The 22,223-nt window shown below is 42.9% G+C and overlaps 2 pseudogenes; one reads left to right on the top strand and one right to left on the bottom strand.

Annotated features, from left to right (window-relative positions):
- Positions 1-6,566: 6,566 nt before the first annotated feature.
- On the bottom strand, positions 6,567-6,685 carry LOC134930740 (5S ribosomal RNA; annotated as a pseudogene).
- A 5,455-nt stretch (positions 6,686-12,140) lies between these two features.
- On the top strand, positions 12,141-12,259 carry LOC134930739 (5S ribosomal RNA; annotated as a pseudogene).
- The last annotated feature ends 9,964 nt before the right edge of the window (positions 12,260-22,223 follow it).

Here is a 22,223-nt window from a genome sequence, read left to right as displayed (position 1 = left end):
TGTGCTGCCACGTCGTCATGGCAACCGGGAGACAAGTGCTAGTGGAGTAACCTGAGCGCAGCTGATACTCCGGTTCGGGTCTTTTGCTGTGCAGTGGTTATAGGCTCTGTGCACGGCAGGGGATCCGGTGCTGGTTTTTGTGCTCACAGTCTGTGAGGTCTGAGTGGGGCGTGGACAGCACCTGCTTTATAAGGCCTCTTTTCAGGGTAAGCAGATGCTGCTGAATCTTTGTTGGTTAGTCAGTTCATGAAAGTTAGCCAGTACTGTGTAGCTTTGTATTTGTTTGTTGCTTACTGCAAATAGGCCTGGGGATTTGGTATTACACTCTGCCAATCCAGACCTAGCAGTAAGACTGGAGTCAGTCGTTTAGCTTGCTGGGGTTCTGTTACTACTCTGTGAACTTAGCAAGTTTGCGGCTGTATTCTAAGACTTGCCTGTCTAATCCTGTCTCACTGTGCTAGGTGTCAGGGGTCAGTTTAGTGGCAGTAAGCTAAAACCTGTGCACTGCAAGTGAGAAATAGGATTGTGGAGACTCTCCTTGTGTCTATCATTCCATCTCTGACCAAGGAGTTTACTGCCACACCCGTTGGTAACCCTTTAGGGTTTTGCTGTTGCCCTTAGCAACAGCATTTCGGGTTCTCTACGTATTAAAACACAACATCTTGCTTTTTCCATCTGTGCAGTTCTAATACAAGGGAGATACCCAGTTCCTTAGCCTCTGGGCTTCTCTGTTCACTTTGTGTGTATTTTGTTACCCTATTACCTTCTGTGTACGTTATGTCATATTCCCCAGTTTGTCTGTGAGTCCATTTGTTTTGCATAACAGTTCAAACACCAGTACATTCCTGCAGACACTGGAGTGCATAACAGTTCTGACACCAGTACTTTCCTGCAGGCACTGGTGTGCATAACATATTCAGCAGCCTAATACTCCTGTTGAAATTTTGTGGGAATATGGAGCATACCCCTCAAAATACGTTGCAACAGGTGGTCGATCAGGTGCAGGTCCTGACTCGACAATTTAATGATTTGTCCATTAAAATGCACACCTCCCAGGCTGCTGGCGGAGCTCCCACAGCAGCAGCACCTGCAGGGGTTAAGGAGCCGAAAGTAAATCTCCCGGATCGTTTTTCTGGAGATCGCTCGCAGTTCTTTTGTTTCAAGGAGAGCTGCAAGCTATACTTCCGGCTTAGGCCTCAGTCTTCTGGGTCGGAGATTCAGCGGGTGGGCATAGTGATTTCCTTGCTACAAGGAGACCCACAGGTCTGGGCATATGGGTTGCAGCCTGACTGTCCGTCGCTTAAAAGTGTTGATGTTTTTTTTACGGCACTGGGCATGTTGTATGATGACCCTGACAAGACGGCCTCAGCCGAGGCTCAGATTTCGATCCTTAAGCAAGGGCGAAGGCCAGTTGAGGTTTACTGTACGGAGTTTCGGAGGTTGGCCCATGATACCCAGTGGAATGACCCAGCCCTGAGACACCAGTACCGAAGAGGTCTTTCTAACCAGATAAAGGACCAACTGGTACAATATCCCTTGCCTGATAGCTTGGATCAGCTCATGCAGTTATCCATCCGGGTGGATAGACGGCTGAGAGAGCGTAGGCTTGAAAGGGAGACTGAGATTTCCTTCCTTCCCAAGGGAACCTCAGACTCTGAGGAATTTTCTGAGGAGCCTATGCAGATTGGGGCTACCCGCCTCTCCTCGCGTGAGAAGACGCGGAGGAGACAGCAGGGGTTGTGTTTGTACTGTGGGAATAAAGGTCATGTGGTAGTATCATGCCCAGAAAAGCCGGAAAACTTCAGGGCCTGAGGGTGATGGGAAATATCCTGTCAGGCCAGAAGTCAGAATTTCCCAAGAAGACTTTTATCATTCCGGTGACCTTGAAGATCCTCGGTCAAACTGTCAAGACTGAGGCCTTTGTGGACAGTGGGGCCGACGGGGTTTTTATGGACCGCCAATTCGCCCTGAAACACTCTGTTCCCTTAGTACCCTTGGCATCGGAAATTGAGATTTGTGGGTTAAGCGGGGAACCATTATCCCAAGGTAAAATTACCTCTTGCACTAGCCAGATTTCTTTGTTTATTGGAGCCACACACTCTGAAAAATTGTCCTTTTATGTGACTGTCTGTACTTTTGCCCCATTGGTGTTGGGGTTACCCTGGTTAAGGGCCCACAATCCTCAATTTGACTGGGTCTCTGGGGAGATTCTTAGTTGGGGTACTGATTGTTTCAGGAGTTGCTTGAGCCTTCCAGTCAGGCTCTCGCAGCTAAGTTTGCCAGGATTGCCAGGGTGTTATGCAGATTTTGCGGACGTGTTCTCCAAAAAAGTTGCAGAGGTACTACCTCCCCATCGCCCCTATGACTGTGCCATTGATTTGTTGCCAAATGCTAAGCTTCCCAAGAGCAGGTTGTACTCCCTGTCACGTCCTGAGACTCAGGCTATGGCAGAGTACATTCAGGAGAACTTGGCTAAGGGATTTATCAGACCTTCACAGTCTCCAGTTGGGTCGGGGTTCTTCTTCGTGGGTAAAAAGGACGGTTCGTTGCGACCCTGCATCGACTTCAGGGAATTGAACCGTATCACGATTAAAAACTCATACCCACTGCCTCTCATTTCGGTCTTGTTTGACCAGCTTCGTACTGCCACCATTTTTTCTAAGATTGACCTACGCGGTGCGTACAATCTAATCCGAATAAGAGAGGGGGATGAGTGGAAGACTGCCTTTAATACCCACTCAGGGCATTATGAATATTTGGTGATGCCTTTTGGGCTCTGTAATGCCCCGGCAGTCTTCCAGGATTTCATGAATGATGTGCTCAGGGAATATTTGGATAGATTCTTAGTTGTATACTTAGATGACATCCTAATCTTCTCCCATTCCCTGGAGGAACATCGGAAGCATGTACGCTTAGTCCTCCAGAAACTCAGAGACCACCGGCTTGGGGCGAAGCTGGAGAAGTGCGAATTTGAAGTTCAGCAAATCGCATTTCTAGGATATATTATCTCCCCAGAAGGTTTCCAAATGGAGGGTTCCAAGGTACAGGCAGTCCTGGATTGGGTGCAGCCCACTAGTTTGAAGGCGCTTCAGCGTTTCCTGGGCTTTGCGAATTTTTATAGACGATTTATCGCTGGATTTTCGTCTATAGTGGCGCCCTTGGTGGCACTCACTAAGAAAGGGGCGGATGTTGCTCACTGGTCTTGTGAGGCTAAAGCGGCTTTTGCCCGTCTCAAAAGGGCATTTGTTTCGGCCAAGGTGCTGCGACACCCAGATCCAGAGCGTCCTTTTGTGGTGGAGGTGGATGCCTCTGAGATGGGTATTGGGGCAGTGCTTTCTCAGATGGGAGTGTCTGATAATCGCCTTCATCCCTGTGCTTACTTTTCCCGTAAATTTTCGCCTGCCGAGATGAATTATGACGTGGGTAACCGGGAATTGTTGGCTATTAAGGATGCACTCGAGGAGTGGAGACACTGGCTTGAGGGGGCTAAGTTTGTGGTCTCAATTCTCACTGACCATAAGAATCTGGCATATTTAGAGTCAGCGAAGCGTCTCAATGCCAGGCAGGCACGATGGGCTTTGTTTTTTGCTCGCTTTAATTTTTTGATAACATATCGCCCTGGGTCAAAAAACATCAAGGCTGATGCGCTCTCGCGGAGTTTTGCTCCAATCCAGGAGACCACCGAGGAGCCGTTGCCCATTGTTTCCCCATCATGTATTAAAGTGGGCATTACCCAGGACCTCTTATCATTAGTCCTTAGAGCACAGGAGCAGGCTCCTCCAGACCTTCCGGTAGGTCTTTTGTTTGTGCCTCCTAGGTTAAGACAGCGAGTGTTCCTGGAATTCCATGCCAAGAAGTCGGCAGGTCACCCGGGTATTGCCAGAACTCGGGAGTTGCTATCTAGGGCGGTGTGGTGGCCCTCGGTGGCTAAGGATGTGGATCAGTGGGTTCGGGCATGTGACATCTGTGCCCGAAATAAGACTCCTAGAGGGGTTCCTGTTGGCCCATTACATCCACTCTCTATCCCATCTAAGCCATGGACCCACATTTCAATGGATTTTGTGGTGGACTTGCCCAAATCCTCGGGGATGACAGCCATCTGGGTTGTCGTTGACAGGTTTTCGAAGATGGCGCACTTCGTTCCACTGGTTGGGCTGCCATCAGCCAGACGCCTGTCTGAATTATTTATGCTGCATGTTGTGCGTCTCCACGGGTTGCCACTTGATGTGGTCTCTGACCGCGGATCCCAGTTTGTGGCCAAATTCTGGAGGGCATTTTGTTCCGATCTCCAGATTTCTGTCAGCTTGTCGTCAGGCTACCACCCGCAGTCTAATGGGCAGACTGAAAGGGTGAACCAGTCCTTGGAGCAGTTCCTCAGGTGTTATGTCTCCAAGTGTCAGACTGACTGGGTTGCTCATCTGTCCATGGCGGAGTTTGCCTATAACAACGCGGCTCACTCTGCTACAGGGATCTCTCCCTTCCTTTGTGTGTATGGGCATCATCCTAAGGCCAATTCTTTTGACCCCCTGGACTCCACGCCTGGTGGTTCCTCTGTGGTTTCGGTCCTTAGAGGTATTTGGCGGAAAGTGAAGAAAGCCCTTGTGTCTGTGTCATTAGTGACCAAAAGGGTTTTTGATAAGCGGAAAAGACCCTGCAGCTTCAAATTAGGAGACTTCGTCTGGTTGTCTACCAAGAATTTGAAGTTGAGACAGCCATCTCATAAGTTAGGGCCCCGGTTCATCGGCCCTTATAAGATCACCAGGGTTATCAATCCGGTGGCATTTCAGTTAGATCTGCCCCGTTCTTTGGGTATCAATAAAACATTTCATTGTTCCCTTTTAAAACGGGCGATTAGTAATCCTTCTTCCAGTGGAAGACCTTCCCCTCTTCTGATACGTGGCCAGAGGGAGTTTGTTGTTGAAAGGATTCTTGACTCCAAGGTGGTTCGGGGTCGGCTGTCATTTTTGGTGCACTGGAAGGGGTATGGCCCGGAGGAGCGGTCGTGGGTGCGCAGTTGTGATCTTCATGCCCCCAGACGGATACGCTCTTTCTTCTCGCAGTTCCCCGATAAACCCGGTGGTAGGGGTTCTTTGACCCCTCGTCAGAGGGGGGGTACTGTTAGGGTCTCCTGCCCTGTGCTGCCACGTCGTCATGGCAACCGGGAGACAAGTGCTAGTGGAGTAACCTGAGCGCAGCTGATACTCCGGTTCGGGTCTTTTGCTGTGCAGTGGTTATAGGCTCTGTGCACGGCAGGGGATCCGGTGCTGGTTTTTGTGCTCACAGTCTGTGAGGTCTGAGTGGGGCGTGGACAGCACCTGCTTTATAAGGCCTCTTTTCAGGGTAAGCAGATGCTGCTGAATCTTTGTTGGTTAGTCAGTTCATGAAAGTTAGCCAGTACTGTGTAGCTTTGTATTTGTTTGTTGCTTACTGCAAATAGGCCTGGGGATTTGGTATTACACTCTGCCAATCCAGACCTAGCAGTAAGACTGGAGTCAGTCGTTTAGCTTGCTGGGGTTCTGTTACTACTCTGTGAACTTAGCAAGTTTGCGGCTGTATTCTAAGACTTGCCTGTCTAATCCTGTCTCACTGTGCTAGGTGTCAGGGGTCAGTTTAGTGGCAGTAAGCTAAAACCTGTGCACTGCAAGTGAGAAATAGGATTGTGGAGACTCTCCTTGTGTCTATCATTCCATCTCTGACCAAGGAGTTTACTGCCACACCCGTTGGTAACCCTTTAGGGTTTTGCTGTTGCCCTTAGCAACAGCATTTCGGGTTCTCTACGTATTAAAACACAACATCTTGCTTTTTCCATCTGTGCAGTTCTAATACAAGGGAGATACCCAGTTCCTTAGCCTCTGGGCTTCTCTGTTCACTTTGTGTGTATTTTGTTACCCTATTACCTTCTGTGTACGTTATGTCATATTCCCCAGTTTGTCTGTGAGTCCATTTGTTTTGCATAACAGTTCAAACACCAGTACATTCCTGCAGACACTGGAGTGCATAACAGTTCTGACACCAGTACTTTCCTGCAGGCACTGGTGTGCATAACAGTTTTGCAAAGAAGCAAAAGAGAAGAGGACTATAATGTCTCTCAGGGGCACACTTAATTTCTATAAATTGATAGAAAAATGAAAAAAATTAGATGAGAGATTGTAGTTTATATGTAGAATTAGATAAAACTTAACTTTTAATGGTATTAACAGACGAAAAAATAGTAAAATTATAGCTGTGTGTCAGCAGTATAAATTAAAACAAGTATTAAACAAAATTGTAGTGACGATGAAGTGAAGTGTGACTCACTTATGTAAAGAGGGTGACAGGGAGATAACTGTAAACCCACTGATTTGTAAGCGAGTATTTAATGTTAGACGTTTGTCAGAAGCAAAAATATAATGTTCCTGTTATCTCTATGAAATTATGATAGTAAATACACTTGTATAATCATAAAAGAGATAATAGGAAACCGGCTTGTATGGATCTGGACTCCTATAAATAGGGTCAGCTGGGGTAAATGCTTGAGAAGATTAATTAGGATGAAATATGCTGATCAGCGGAGGGTATATTCCTTAATGCTACAGTACCCGGTATTCCCAGAGGGTCACCCTTTCTGGTACTGACCAGGCCCAATGCTGCTTGGCTTCCAAGATCAGGCGAGATCGGGCATGTCCAGCATGGTATGACTGTAGGAAGTCAAGAAAATACCTATCAGCATAGGCAGTGGCCGATATTGAGGCCAATTAATAAAATATGGTCCGAAGGCTAAACATTGGTGTGGGAAAAGGTGACAGTAATACACCTGCGCTGTATAATACAAAGCATGTGGACTAGAAAATTCCAGCACACGGATTGCCTGGACGGTCAACCATAAATCAATGGTTAGCCAAGAGTTGCTGACAGGTACAGTAATAATCATTTAGTGAGTATAATGCAAAAAAGAGGCTAATTCATAACCGCAACTCATAATTTTGCATAGAAAATTAGTATGATGACTAACAAAAATTCATATGGATTACAGTGCAAGAGCTGCCAAGGCAGCTATCCAATGGTTCTATAATTTCACATAGAATAGTACAACGGCTGATCATATAGAATACAGTGCAATGACTGATTAGAATTCACGTAGATACAATAAATTGCAAGAGCGACTGTACATTTATTGCTAGAAGACGCCTTGGTATTACACTGATTATCTTATAAATAAATATTAGCGAAAAATGTGTGCTGACCCATATATTCATATAAAACAAGTAATCAATAATCCAGCAAATAAAGAGCAATTGTAGGTGTATTAAGTAAACACAGCTCGCCTGCAGTAGGAATGCAGAAAATCAAATGGTTACCACACTGATTGAGATTTGATACATTTGATAAGGGGCTAATACATGCTTCCCTGTATAGAGTAAGTATCACAAATATAAATAATTAATTGTGTATACAAGGAATTGATTAGTAGTTGATAAGTGGTTTCCTTGCACTTGGTAAATGCTCTGTATGTAAGCCGTTGCCTTGGAAACCAAGATACATGTGTTAAAACCTGCACAGTCGTTGCTGGGGCGATAGATCTATCTATTAATTGGTTAACACTTGGAAAATGGTTTCCCTGCACTTGGTAATTGTCCTGTATATAAGCTGTTACCATGGAAACCAATAGACAGGTGTTGTACCCTGCACAGTAGTTGCAAGGGAACCGGACCTATATGATGCCTTTGGAGCAGTGTGAACCTTTCCTATGTTCCAGTGATGGATACACAGGGAGGTAATGTAACCAGGGAGCTGATTCCACTACATGGAGCGGTCAAATACTTGCTGCGATGCCGGAAAGGAGTCCGTCCGCCGGAGCCCTGTCACGGAGGTCCCGGAAGTCGGGTGCCGGACCGGAAGTGACGCGCGTTTCGCTGGGAGGAGCTTGTTCACACGATCGTCTGATCTGTGAGCCCTCCATGTGTGTCACTTAACAGGAGCTTTAGCCAATAAGCTTGTAAGGAAGGATGATGGACATATTGGAGAGCCAATCTTTGAACAGCAGCGGGGAAACCCGAGATTGAATGGTAAAAGCACTGTGGCTACTGATCTCATTAAGAAAATTGCAAACAGGCTGTCACTTAGCTGGATAGTACCTTAGAATAATGTTGCTATATTGCTATTAAAGATATGGAAAGTAGCATATGAGAGCACCTAAATAGATAAACACTGATATGTGTACATATGTGTGAAATAAGAAAGCAGCTGAACATAAAATATACTAAGGATCTGGAAAGGAATACATCTTAAGAAATTATTGTTTAATGCAGAGTGCTTGCTGAGAATTTATTGAACGAACTTTGATCAAAGAGATGGGTAGGAGTAATTAGTGTGATGATTAATGGTGACAATGATGTGAAGAAAACAGGTGAAAATAGGAGGGAGTGTGAATAAGACATGATTGTGAGGGGAAAGGGATGTGATTTCTGAGTGTGGAAAAAGCTGAACCTGAAACCTGACAAGAGACTGAAGTGATGTGGGATGATTGGGATTATATTGATTGGGATTATACATGAAGATCAAGATCACTTCACACAATACATCATTCTTTGGACTCGTTATATCGACGATATTCTCATGATTTGGGAAGGGTCACAAGAAGAACTTTCCCAATTCCTACTGTTCCTGTACTTTAACAACTTGAATCTCAGGTTTACACATGAACAAAGTACGGAAAGCATTTCTTTCCTCGACCTGAGGATATACAAAGGAAAAGACAACATGCTTTCTACTGAACTATACAGAAAGAAAACGGCCACAAACACCCTCCTTCATCAACAAAGTTCCCACTTTCCACCCACTATTCAAAATATCCCTAAAGGTGAATTTTTACGACTAAAAAGGAACTGCTCTAGTAAAGAAGTCTACCAGGAGAAATGCAAAGATCTGACTAAGAGACTTAAAGAACGAGGGTACAGCTCAAGACTCATCAAGAAATCCAAATTATCTCTTCAAGAAACCCCAAGAGAGACACTATTATTTCACGACAAACCTCCGGATAAAGAGGACAATGTCCTAAGATTCGTGGGCACATTCTGTGAAGAGTGGAGAGATATCAAAGGAATCCTTCAAAGGCATTGGCCAGTACTACTATCGGACAATGACTTAGCGATGAGATTAAAGGACACAATTGACATGAGCTGGAAACGCTCGCCAAACCTGGCAGATCACTTAGTTCAGAGCCATTATACATCACAACCCACAAGGAATCCCACCATCACAGAGACTTATCCCTGTGGAGAATGTAAGGCTTGTACTCACATCTCTAGAAGCCCAGAAATAGTTGATAAATTCAATAATAAAATAAAAATCACGAATTTTTTCAATTGTAAGAGTACAAATGTGGTCTACTGCCTCACCTGCCCATGTGATAAAAAATATGTGGGTATGACCACCCGCATGCTGAAGCAAAGGGCTCTTGAACATATTGGATCAGTCAGAAATGCCAAAACAGACCAACAAAAATTTAAACAATTAACTACAGTGGCAAAACACTTTCTCCAATACCATGCAGGCTCACCTAAGGAACTCAAAATCTTTGGTCTTCAGCAGATCAAATTGGGTATTAGGGGCGGTAACATCACAAGAGCATTGTTAAAGAAAGAAAGCGAATGGACCTTTAAACTTGGTACAATAGCCCCCAATGGTCTCAATGAATACATTAATTACAGCGTCTTTTTAGAGTAATCCACACAATCTTCATAGAATTCCTCCTTAAAGGTTTTCAAAAAATGTTTTCAGTTGTTTCACACAACAATTCCTATAGTGATACTGCCTAATTAGTTGACATAGGGAACGGTACTATCACTTCCACTTACACCACAGCCCCTTCTCTTCACTACCATTCCATTCTTTTCACTTCATATCTTGTTTCCTTCACATTAATTTTCACCTGTAACTTTTCTCTATCCACGCCCACTTTCCACTCTTGGTTTTATTATCATTTCTCCTCCCAAAATTCATATATATTCACTTTCACATAAGTCTTCATCTCCAATACCTGGCCCCCACCTATTCCCCTCTCTTATTTCCCCCGCTCCACTTTTTCATTCTTATCTATTTTTATTTCATTATTATCATCACTTTCACTTTTGTTATTATTATTTTTCCATTACTATAATTTTTTTCATTTTCATTTTTTTTTCATTTTTTTATTTTCACATTCATTTTATTGTATTAATTTACTATTTTAACTTTTTAACTTTTTTACTATCACCAACTTTTCCTTATCTAAATTCATCCACCACTTTTCAAGGCACACTTATTCACACTACATTAACAATATAATCCCAATCATCCCACATCACTTCAGTCTCTTGTCAGGTTTCAGGTTCAGCTTTTTCCACACTCAGAAATCACATCCCTTTCCCCTCACAATCATGTCTTATTCACACTCCCTCCTATTTTCACCTGTTTTCTTCACATCATTGTCACCATTAATCATCACACTAATTACTCCTACCCATCTCTTTGATCAAAGTTCGTTCAATAAATTCTCAGCAAGCACTCTGCATTAAACAATAATTTCTTAAGATGTATTCCTTTCCAGATCCTTAGTATATTTTATGTTCAGCTGCTTTCTTATTTCACACATATGTACACATATCAGTGTTTATCTATTTAGGTGCTCTCATATGCTACTTTCCATATCTTTAATAGCAATATAGCAACATTATTCTAAGGTACTATCCAGCTAAGTGACAGCCTGTTTGCAATTTTCTTAATGAGATCAGTAGCCACAGTGCTTTTACCATTCAATCTCGGGTTTCCCCGCTGCTGTTCAAAGATTGGCTCTCCAATATGTCCATCATCCTTCCTTACAAGCTTATTGGCTAAAGCTCCTGTTAAGTGACACACATGGAGGGCTCACAGATCAGACGATCGTGTGAACAAGCTCCTCCCAGCGAAACGCGCGTCACTTTCGGTCCGGCACCCGACTTCCGGGACCTCCGTGACAGGGCTCCGGCGGACAGACTCCTCTCCGGCATCGCAGCAAGTATTTGACCGCTCCATGTAGTGGAATCAGCTCCCTGGTTACATTACCTCCCTGTGTATCCATCACTGGAACATAGGAAAGGTTCACACTGCTCCAAAGGCATCATATAGGCCCGGTTCCCTTGCAACTACTGTGCAGGGTACAACACCTGTCTATTGGTTTCCATGGTAACAGCTTATATACAAGACAATTACCAAGTGCAGGGAAACCATTTTCCAAGTGTTAACCAATTAATAGATAGATCTATCTCCCCAGCAACGACTGTGCAGGGTTTAACACATGTATCTTGGTTTCCAAGGCAACGGCTTACATACAGAGCATTTACCAAGTGCAGGGAAACCACTTATCAACTACTAATCAATTCCTTGTATACACAATTAATTAATCAATTTTTATTTATATTTGTGATACTTACTCTATACAGGGAAGCATGTATTAGCCCCTTATCAAATGTATCAAATCTCAATCAGTGTGGTAACCATTTGATTTTCTGCATTCCTACTGCAGGCGAGCTGTGTTTACTTAATACACCTACAATTGCTCTTTATTTGCTGGATTATTGATTACTTGTTTTATATGAATATATGGGTCAACACACATTTTTTGCTAATATTTATTTATAAGATAATCAGTGTAATACCAAGGCGTCTTCTAGCAATAAATGTACAGTCGCTCTTGCAATTTATTGTATCTACGTGAATTCTAATCAGTCATTGCACTGTATTCTATATGATCAGCCGTTGTACTATTCTATGTGAAATTATAGAACCATTGGATAGCTGCCTTGGCAGCTCTTGCACTGTAATCCATATGAATTTTTGTTAGTCATCATACTAATTTTCTATGCAAAATTATGAGTTGCGGTTATGAATTAGCCTCTTTTTTGCATTATACTCACTAAGTGATTATTACTGTACCTGTCAGCAACTCTTGGCTAACCATTGATTTATGGTTGACCGTCCACGCAATCCGTGTGCTGGAATTTTCTAGTCCACATGCTTTGTATTATACAGCGCAGGTGTATTACTGTCACCTTTTCCCACACCAATGTTTAGCCTTCGGACCATATTTTATTAATTGGACTCAATATCGGCCACTGCCTATGCTGATAGGTATTTTCTTGACTTCCTACAGTCATACCATGCTGGACATGCCCGATCTCGCCTGATCTTGGAAGCCAAGCAGCATTGGGCCTGGTCAGTACCAGAAAGGGTGACCCTCTGGGAATACCGGGTACTGTAGCATTAAGGAATATACCCTCCGCTGATCAGCATATTTCATCCTAATTAATCTTCTCATGCATTTACCCCAGCTGACCCTATTTATAGGAGTCCAGATCCATACAAGCCGGTTTCCTATTATCTCTTTTATGATTATACAAGTGTATTTACTATCATAATTTCATAGAGATAACAGGAACATTATATTTTTGCTTCTGACAAACGTCTAACATTAAATACTCGCTTACAAATCAGTGGGTTTACAGTTATCTTCCTGTCACCCTCTTTACATAAGTGAGTCACACTTCACTTCATCGTCACTACAATTTTGTTTAATACTTGTTTTAATTTATACTGCTGACACACAGCTATAATTTTACTATTTTTTCGTCTGTTAATACCATTAAAAATTAAGTTTTATCTAATTCTACATATAAACTACAATCTCTCATCTAATTTTTTTCATTTTTCTATCAATTTATAGAAATTAAGTGTGCCCCTGAGAGACATTATAGTCCTCTTCTCTTTTGCTTCTTTGCAAAACAATCCCTTACCAGTTTGTTTTTTGAACTAATGTCTGGGAGCACCACCAACCCTGATCTACTTCAAAAGCCTCATTAGGCGAAGTCGGTAGCTTTATGTTGGTCTTATTACATTTGCCTTATATGTCATATATGTTATATAACAATTGAATGACAATTATTGTACAATCAGGACCAGTGCAGATTCCTAAAAAAAACCCCACCCAACAAACATAAATAGTAGTAAGGAAGGCTGGATTAAGTATGATGGGGAGGAACAGGAGGGAGGAGAATAAGAGTCAGTAAGGGTAATTCTAGAAAGGCACTTGTAAATATAGATACAATTAGAACAAATGGGCAGGGGAAATATTAAGCTAAAATGTATGCTTGCGAACGCAAGAAGTCTACCAGGTAAAATGGGGGAATTGGAATGGCTTGCATCAAAGTATCAGTATAATATTATAGGTATTACGGAAACATGGTGGGATGACTCTCATGACTGGGTTGCAAATTTGGAGGGATATTCTCTTTTCAGGAGGGATAGGGCCACCAAAAGGGGAGGAGGAGTATGTCTCTTTGTTAAACCATCTATAAAACCAAATTTAAAAGAGATTATTTATGAGGAAATTGGGATTAACGTGGAGTCACTGTGGGTTGAGATCACAAGTGAGGGCATTGAAGCAAAAAAGCTAGTCATAGGTACATGCTACAAACAGCTGGATATCAGCATACATGAGGAGGAACAACTCTTGCAGCAAATTGTAAATGCTGCAGGAATGGGGGACATCCTATTGATAGGGGATTTTAACTATCCTGATATAAATTGGAGTAACGATTCATGTGTAAAGGCGAGGGGCAATAGTTTCTTAAATATGTTAAAGAAGCACTACTTGTCTCAATTAGTCGAAGACCCAACTAAAGGTAAAACTATTCTGGACCTAGTTATTACCAATAATGAGAACATTATATCAAACATTAAAGTTGGGAAGACCTTAGGTAACAGTGATCACTGTATGATCACATTCAACATCAGTTTCAAGAAACATAGCTATAAGGGATCAACCAAAACATTCAACTTTAGAAAAGCTAACTTCAATATGCTGAGACAGGCACTAAATGACATTGACTGGGAAGCTGTGTTTCATGGCAAAGACACATTGGAAATGTGGGATGCTTTAAAAGGGTTGCTCGATAGCAATATTCACAAATTCATACCTATGGGCAGTAAACACAGGAGTACTAAACTTAAACCAATGTGGATTAACAAGGAGGTTAGAGAAGTAATGGCTAAAATGAGGCTTGCTTTGAAAGCATTTAAATCTAATGGAGGGGTAGAGTCATTCCAGCTCTACAAGGAATGCAATAAAAGATGCAAAAAAAATTATAAGAGCAGCTAAAATTGTTAATGAAAAGCAAATCGCTACAGGGAGTAAAACCAATCCCAAGAAGTTTTATAAATACATAGACAGAAAAAGGTTAAAAATGGAGAATGTAGGCCCATTAATAGATGAACTGGGAGCCATGATAAATGATGAAAAAAAAAAAAAAGCAGAAATACTGAACAATTTTTTTTCTTCAGTATTCTCCAGGGAAGATCAGACGGCGATAGTAGTGTATAACGACAGTGAAGGAAATGACTCTTGGCTAGAGGCTTGTTTAAGTGAGGAATTAGTCCTGGAGAAACTGAGCAAGATAAAAGTTAATAAATCACCTGGCCCAGATGGTTTTCACCCGAGGGTTTCATGGAGCTTAGGTCACAGCTAGCAAGACCCCTATACATGATTTTCTATAATTCAATTAGATCAGGAATGGTACCAAAGGATTGTCGTATAGCTGAGGAAGTGCCTTTGTTTAAAAAGGGATCTAAAAATCATCCTGGTAACTACAGACCAGTTAGTTTAACCTCTATAGTGTGTAAAATATTGGAAGGAATTTTGAGGGATAGCATAGACGATTATCTGCAGGCTACTAAGATTATTAGCAAGAGTCAGCATGGGTTTGTGAGGGGCAGATCCTTTCAAACTAACTTAATTAGCTTCTACGAGGAAGTGAGTGTTAATTTTGACTAGGGAAAAGCAGTGGATGTGGTCTAGTTAGATTTTGCAAAAGCCTTCAATAGAGTGCCTCACAGGAGACTGATCATCAAATTAAGGGAGCTTGGCCTAGGAAATACTATTTGTACATGGATAAGTAACTGGCTGGATAACAGGGTACAATGAGTAATGGTCAATGGGATGTGCTCCAGCTGGGCACCAGCAGTCGTCCCGCTTCTGTTCAATATATTTATTAACGATCTAGGAATTGGCCTGGAAAGCACAGTGTCAATCTTTACAGATGATACTAAACTGTGTAGGGTAATTAATTCGGATATCGATGTGGAGTCTCTACAGCATGACTTGTTTAAACTTGAAACCTGGGCGTCTAAATGAAGAATGAGTTTCAATATAGAAGAATGCTAATTTATGCATTTTGGAATAAAAACAAACTTGCATCCTACACATTAAGTGGGGAAAATATAGGGGTAACAGTAGCAGAAAAAGATTTGGGGGTGATCATAGATAATAGACTTAATAACAGTACACAATGTCAAAATGCTGCAAAGAAGTCAAATCAGGTGCTTGTGTGCATAAAACGGTGTATTGAGACAAGGGACGAGGATGTAATCCTGCCACTGTACAGATCATTGGTACGTCCGCACTTGGAATATTGTGTTCAATTTTGGTCACCATATTATAAAAAAGATATATGGGAACTAGTAAGAGCTCAAAGGCGAGATACTAAATTGATAAAAGGGTTAGAGGAAAGGCTTACTAGGTTAAATATGTATACACTAGAAAAGAGGCATCTAAGAGGAGACATTATTAATATCTTTAAATATGTAAAGGGTCACTACAAGGAGTTAGCAGGGGATTTGTTTATCAAAAGAACTCTGTATAGGACACATGGGCACTCGCTCAGGCTTGAGGAGAGAAAATTCCATACACAACGTAGGAAAGGGTTCTTCACAGTAAGGGCAATAAAGATTTGGAACTCCCTGCCGGATAAGGTAACAATGGCGGATTATGTAAATGCATTTTAAAACGGACTGGATAAGTTTCTAACTGATAAAAGTATCCAAGGCTATAGCATTTAAGATATTGACAATAACTATCTGGGAGTGGTAAGAGTCATAGGCCCTCATTCCGAGTTGATTGCTCACTAGCTGTTTTTAGCAGCAGTGCAAACGCATAGTCGCCGCCCACAGGGGAGTTTATTTTTGCTTTGCAAGTGTGCGAACGCCTGTGCAGCCGAGCTCTGCAAAAACATTTTGTGCAGTTTCAGAGTAGGTCTGAACTTACTCAGCCCTTGCGATCACTGCAGTCTTTTTGGTACCGGTATTGATGGCACACACCCGCCGTCCACATGCCCGGACACACCTGCGTTTTCCCTACCACTCCCAGAAAACTGTCAGTTGACACCCATAAACGCCCTCTTTCTGTCAATCTCCTTGCGATCGTCTGTGCTTATGGATTCTTCATTAAATCCATAGCTCAGCAAGGATCCGCATTGTACCCGTACGACACGCGTGCGCATTGTGGTGCATACGCATGTGCAGTAGAGACCGGATCGCAGTGCAATGAAAATCGCCAGCGTGCGATCAACTCGTAATGACCCCCATAGTTGTTAATTAGTACTAAACCATTACTTCAGCAGGCACATTATTAGGTGCACAACTTAACTCAGAATACAGGTTGAACTCAATGGGAATTTTACCTCTTTTCAACCTCATTAACTATGTTACTATGTTACTACCACAAATGCACTGCCTTAATGCCTCAAAAGTATCTAATTCATCTTATGCATATTATCTGTCTTTTTAACCTAAGAAAAAGCATCCCCAATCTGCTCACTACAGTTCTCTCTTATACAAACTCATGTATGTTTTTTTATGTAATGATTTGCTTGTAATTGTCACTGCATGTGTGGGGAAGTTGCTCAGTGAAACAGCTTATTACTGCATGCTGTCTGGTGTTTACCTCCTTTGATCATTTGGCCATTTGTGATCAGGTATCTTTACATTTAGTGAGGTGTAGTCGTGGTGTAAAGGACAGAGTGTGATTACTGATTAGTAAAAGAAAAAAAATAGCAAACACTGAGCAACATCACCAAATAGGTAATTTCAACTTTAAACTTGTCATTTATTTTGTACTTTCTCGACATGGCTACTAGTAACAGATTCACAGGCAAAATTCTTAAAGCTATGTGTGAAAATGCTAGGAGCTTAGGAGACAAAATTATAGAGCTAATTGCAATAATGACAAGGGATATCCTGGATATTGTGGCAATTACAGAGTCATGGTGCAATGAGAATCATGACTGGGACATAGCTATACCAGGATAAAATGTATTTAGGAAGGATAGAATGGGAAGAATAGGAGGAGGGGTAACAATGTATGTGAAAAAAAACATAAATGCTGCTTTAATACAAAATATTGAAGACAAAACTGAGGCCCTTTGGTCACCAAAGAAACCGGGGAGAAGAATATAATTCGCATTTGGGTGATCTATAGACCACCAGGCCAGGGGCAGGATTTGGACAGGAACCTATTGTTGGACATCACTAAAATGGCTTTAAAGGGAGAAGTCATAATCATGGGAGACTTTAATTTACCTGATGTAAATTGTGAGGGGTCTTTTGCAAGTTCAGCTACAAGTGGCAAATTTCTAAATTCCTTATAAGGAGCATCTCTTAAGCAATTGGTGAGGGAGCCCACTCGCAAAGACTCAATATTAGATTTAATTCTTGCAAATGGTGACAGGATATCAGACATATATGTGGGTGAGCACCTGGGATCCAGTGATCAACAAGCAGTATGGTTTAGTATAAAGACAGGATCCAACTCCTGTCACACAAAAACAAAGGTGTTGGATTTTAGGAATGCAGACTTTGCAAATATCTGGAGATGTTTAAGTAATTCATTGGCGGACTGGAGGGACTTGGAAGGAGTGCAGGAGAGGTGGGAAAAATTGAAAAGTGCAATACTAAGGGCAACAGACCTTTGTATCAAAAGGGTTAGAAAAAGCACCAGCAAAAGGAAGCCGGTGTGGTTCACAAAAGAAGTATCAACTAGTGTGAAAGACAAAAAGACGGCTTATAAGAAATATAAACAGACTCAAAATAATAACGACAAAGAGGTGTATCTTGACAGACAGAAGGATGCTAAGAAAGTGATTAGATGTGCAAAGGCAGAAGCTAAGGACAAAATAGCCCAGTCAGTAGATAAAGGGGGCAAAACTTTTTTTAAGTATATAAATGAAAGGAGAAAATCAAATGGAGGAATTATAAGACTTAAAACGGAGAGTGAGAATTTGGTGGAGGGAGACAAGGCAATAGCAGATCACCTAAATCATTATTTTTGCTCAGTATTTACTACAGAAGGAGAAGGGAAGGGGCCACAGTTAAGCTGCAAGGACATTCTTAAAAATAAGGTACTGTAGATTAAACTACATTTACAGAGGAGAAGGTCCTAACAGAACTTTCAAAACTAAAAGTGGATAAATCAATTGGGTCAGATGGGATACACCCAAGGATACTAAAAGAACTAAAAGATGTGCTGGTGGCACCATTAACAGAATTATTTAACCAGTCACTAAATACAGGTGCCATTTCAGGGGACTGGAAAAGAGCCAATGTAGTTTCACTGTACAAAAGTGGAAGCAAGGAAGAAGCAAGTAACTACAGACCAGTAAGCCTTACATCAGTAGTAGGAAAAGTAATGGAAAAACTATTAAAAGAAAGAGCTGTGGAATATCTTAAATCAAACAACTTACAGGATCCAAAGCAGCAAGGATTTACTGGTGGGAGATCATGCCAAACAAATCTTACTGACTTTTTTGACTCTGTGATGAAAATAATAGATCAAGGGGGAGCTGTAGATGTAGCATATCTAGACTTTAGTAAGACATTTGACACTGTCCACATCGCAGACTGCTAAATAAACTTGAAAGCGTGGGGTTGATTATAAAACAGTTAAATGGATAAGAACCTGGTTGCAGGATAGGAAACAGACAGTTGTAGTAAATGAAGTGCAATCTCTGGAAGGAAATGTTACCAGTGGAGTACCCCAGGGTGTTAGGCGCCAGGGTCCGCTTGTCTGCGCGGCCCGGCACCTAGCAACTAGGGACACCGTGCGCGTACAGCCGCCGGCTCCCTAGCAACGTTAGACGCCGGGCGCGCTGAGCCGCACGGACCCTAGCAACGGGGACGCCACTGGCGGACCGCGTTCCCCGTTGCTGGGTCCTTTGAATTAATAAGTGCACCTGTTCCCTGGCCGTGCAGCAAGGCAGCTGCACGGCATTTATTCTAATCAGCTCCGTCAGCAGCTGATTGGAGGACTCCTGATTAAATACACTCTCAGGGCTTCTCACAGACGCCGGTAATAGCTTCTTGCATGCTGTCTTGTTTGCTGAGAGTCTGTTTCCAGTCCTGCTGTATCCGGTCATTCTGGTTCTCTGAAGTCCTGTACTCGGGAGTTATCATCTCGTCCCTGGAGTCCTGACTGATCACCGTTTATCATCCAGTGGTGTTCGTGAGTCGCGGCTTTGCCGTGTGTAGCGGCTCGGCCGCTTTACCCCTTATATTTTGTGTTTGGAGCATTTGAGGAGGGTTCCGCTTCCACAGGCCCACTCTGGTATTCGGCGGTGCCGGGTAGGAGTATTGGGCAAGTGGATATTTTGGTTGTCCTTTTCCCTGGCGGTTTCTCCGCACATACTTTAGGGTTTTTAGTTTGCTTGTAGCCCCTGGCCAGGTTGTCTAGTTAGAGGGCCTCTTGTTATCATCCTGTCTCGGACTTCCCTTTGTCTCTCACTAAGACCGGGGGGCATCGGAGTTGGGCAGACATAATCCGCCCTTCAAACGCGGCTGCCAAGGGCTCAAGAAACCATAGTCTCGCAAGGGATTTCTGACAGCACGGATGAGACAACAAAGTTAGGGCGCCAGGGACTATTGTTCTTTCCTGTTCCCTTCCCCAGCATTTCCGTTCCAGTGCTCCGGTCCTTGCCATAAGATCTCCTCTGACCAGGAGTGCTGGAATCATAACATTATTACCGGCCATACCAAAACTTAAAATTAAACGGGGTTTAATTTTTTCTCATTCAGTTTTGTGAGAGTTTATCGGCCTCATGAATCCAACAGGTTTAGGGCCAAATCCTGGTCAGCTCTTAGTCAGCCAGATTCAAGAACTTACTCAGATGGTTCAGGATCTTTCTCTTCGGGTGAAGTCGCAGGAAGATCTTTTGCGAGCTTCCCCGAAGGTAGTCCCTGAACCAAAGATGCATTTGCCTGACCGTTTTTCTGGTGATAGAAAGGAGTTTTTTAATTTTAAAGAATCCTGTAAACTGTATTTTCGTTTAAGACCGACTTCCTCGGGTACTGAATCTCAGCGGGTCGGGATTATTATTTCTTTGCTCCAGGGGGATCCTCAGACCTGGGCATTTGGTTTAAAAGCAGAGGATCCGGCATTGTTGTCAGTTGGCGCTTTTTTGGGGTCTTTAGGGCTCTTGTATGATGACCCTGATAGAGAGGCGTCCGCTGAAAGTCAGTTGCGCGCTCTCAGACAGGGTAGGAATACTGCGGAGGTTTATTGTACGGAGTTTCGCCGTTGGTCGAACGACTGTGGCTGGAATGACCCAGCCCTGCGCAGTCAGTTTCGCCTCGGCTTATCAGAGTCTATAAAAGACAGTCTCCTTCAGTACCCCGCTCCTGAGACTCTCGATAAGCTCATGGAGCTTTCTATTAAGATTGATCGTCGTCTCAGAGAGCGGAGGGCTGAAAAAGGAGCACCTGTAAGGTCAAGTCCGTGTGTATATTCCATTCCTGAAGATGTAGAGGAGCCCATGCAGATAGGTCTCTCCCGGCTGTCTCCTGAAGAAAGAGCCAGAAGGCAAAATTCTGGTCTTTGTCTGTACTGTGGGGGTAAGGGACATTTTGCTCGTAATTGTCCGAACAAGTCGGGAAACGCTTTGACCAGGTGAATTGTGAGGGGGTTCACCTAGGTCTGCAGCTTATCTCCTCGAATAACTCCCTTTTAGTCCCAGTTAAAGTTTCCTTTGGCAGCCTCAGTTCTTCGGTGTCGGCTTTTGTCGACAGTGGAGCTGCAGAAAACTTTATGGACTTAACTTGGGCTAAAGCCTTAGGCATTCCTCAGTTACATTTGGGTAGGTGTGTCACCATGCATGGCTTAGATGGGAGTCCGCTTTCCAATGGGGTTATCTCTCTCTGTACACCCCCGGTACTACTTACTGTAGGAGCTTTACATTCCGAAAAGATCGAGTTCTTTCTTACACATTGCCCAGCAGTTCCAGTTGTTCTGGGTCACCCTTGGCTGGCCTTTCATAATCCCACCATTGATTGGCGGTCGGGGGAGATTTCACAATGGGGTACCTTTTGTGATAAGGAATGTATTACGTTACCAGTCAGAGTAGCAGCTACCATTCCTGAACTCATTCCTGTGGAATACCAGGAGTTTGCTGATGTTTTCTCCAAAGGCAATGCGGACATTCTGCCTCCCCATCAGCCTTATGATTGTGCTATTGAGCTAATTCCTGGTGCCGCATTGCCAAAGGGAAGATTATATGCTTTATCCGGGCCAGAAACTGCGGCCATGAATGATTATGTTAAGGAGAGCCTAGGGAAAGGATTTATTAGACCATCAAAATCTCCTTTAAGTGCAGGCTTCTTCTTTGTGGAGAAAAAGGATGGCTCGCTTAGACCTTGCATTGACTTCAGAGCCCTGAATAAGATCTCAGTTAAAAATACTTATCCTTTGCCGCTGATTTCTGTACTCTTTGATCAGTTACGTTCGGCTGTGATTTTTTCTAAAATTGACCTTAGAGGAGCGTACAACCTCATCCGAATCAAATCTGGAGATGAGTGGAAGACGGCCTTCAGTACTCAGTCGGGTCACTATGAGTACCTGGTGATGCCGTTCGGCTTGTCTAATGCTCCAGCAGTTTTTCAAGACCTCATTAACGATGTGCTCCGTGACTTCCTAGGGAAATTCGTGGTCGTTTACTTAGACGACATCCTGATTTATTCTGAATCAATGGAACAACATGTTACCCAGGTGCGTCTGGTTCTTCAAAAGTTACGTGAGAATCATTTATATGCCAAGCTGGAGAAGTGTGAGTTTCATGTCACGGAGGTATCTTTTTTAGGGTACATTATTTCCGCTCGGGGATTTTCCATGGAACCAAAGAAGCTCCAGGCCATCCTTAGTTGGGCGCAACCCACCAATTTAAAAGCAATTCAGCGCTTTTTAGGGTTTGCAAATTATTATAGGAGGTTCATTCATTCTTTTTCTGACCTGGTTGCTCCCATTGTAGCTCTGACAAAGAAAGGAGCAGATCCTACCAATTGGTCGCGTGAAGCTGAGTTGTCCTTTCGGGCCCTGAAACAAGCCTTTGTCTCGGCTCCAGTCCTCAGACATC

The sequence above is a fragment of the Pseudophryne corroboree genome, chromosome 5, assembly GCF_028390025.1.
Source record: "Pseudophryne corroboree isolate aPseCor3 chromosome 5, aPseCor3.hap2, whole genome shotgun sequence".
NCBI lineage: Eukaryota > Metazoa > Chordata > Amphibia > Anura > Myobatrachidae > Pseudophryne > Pseudophryne corroboree.
This window is presented reverse-complemented; position numbering and strand designations above follow the sequence as displayed.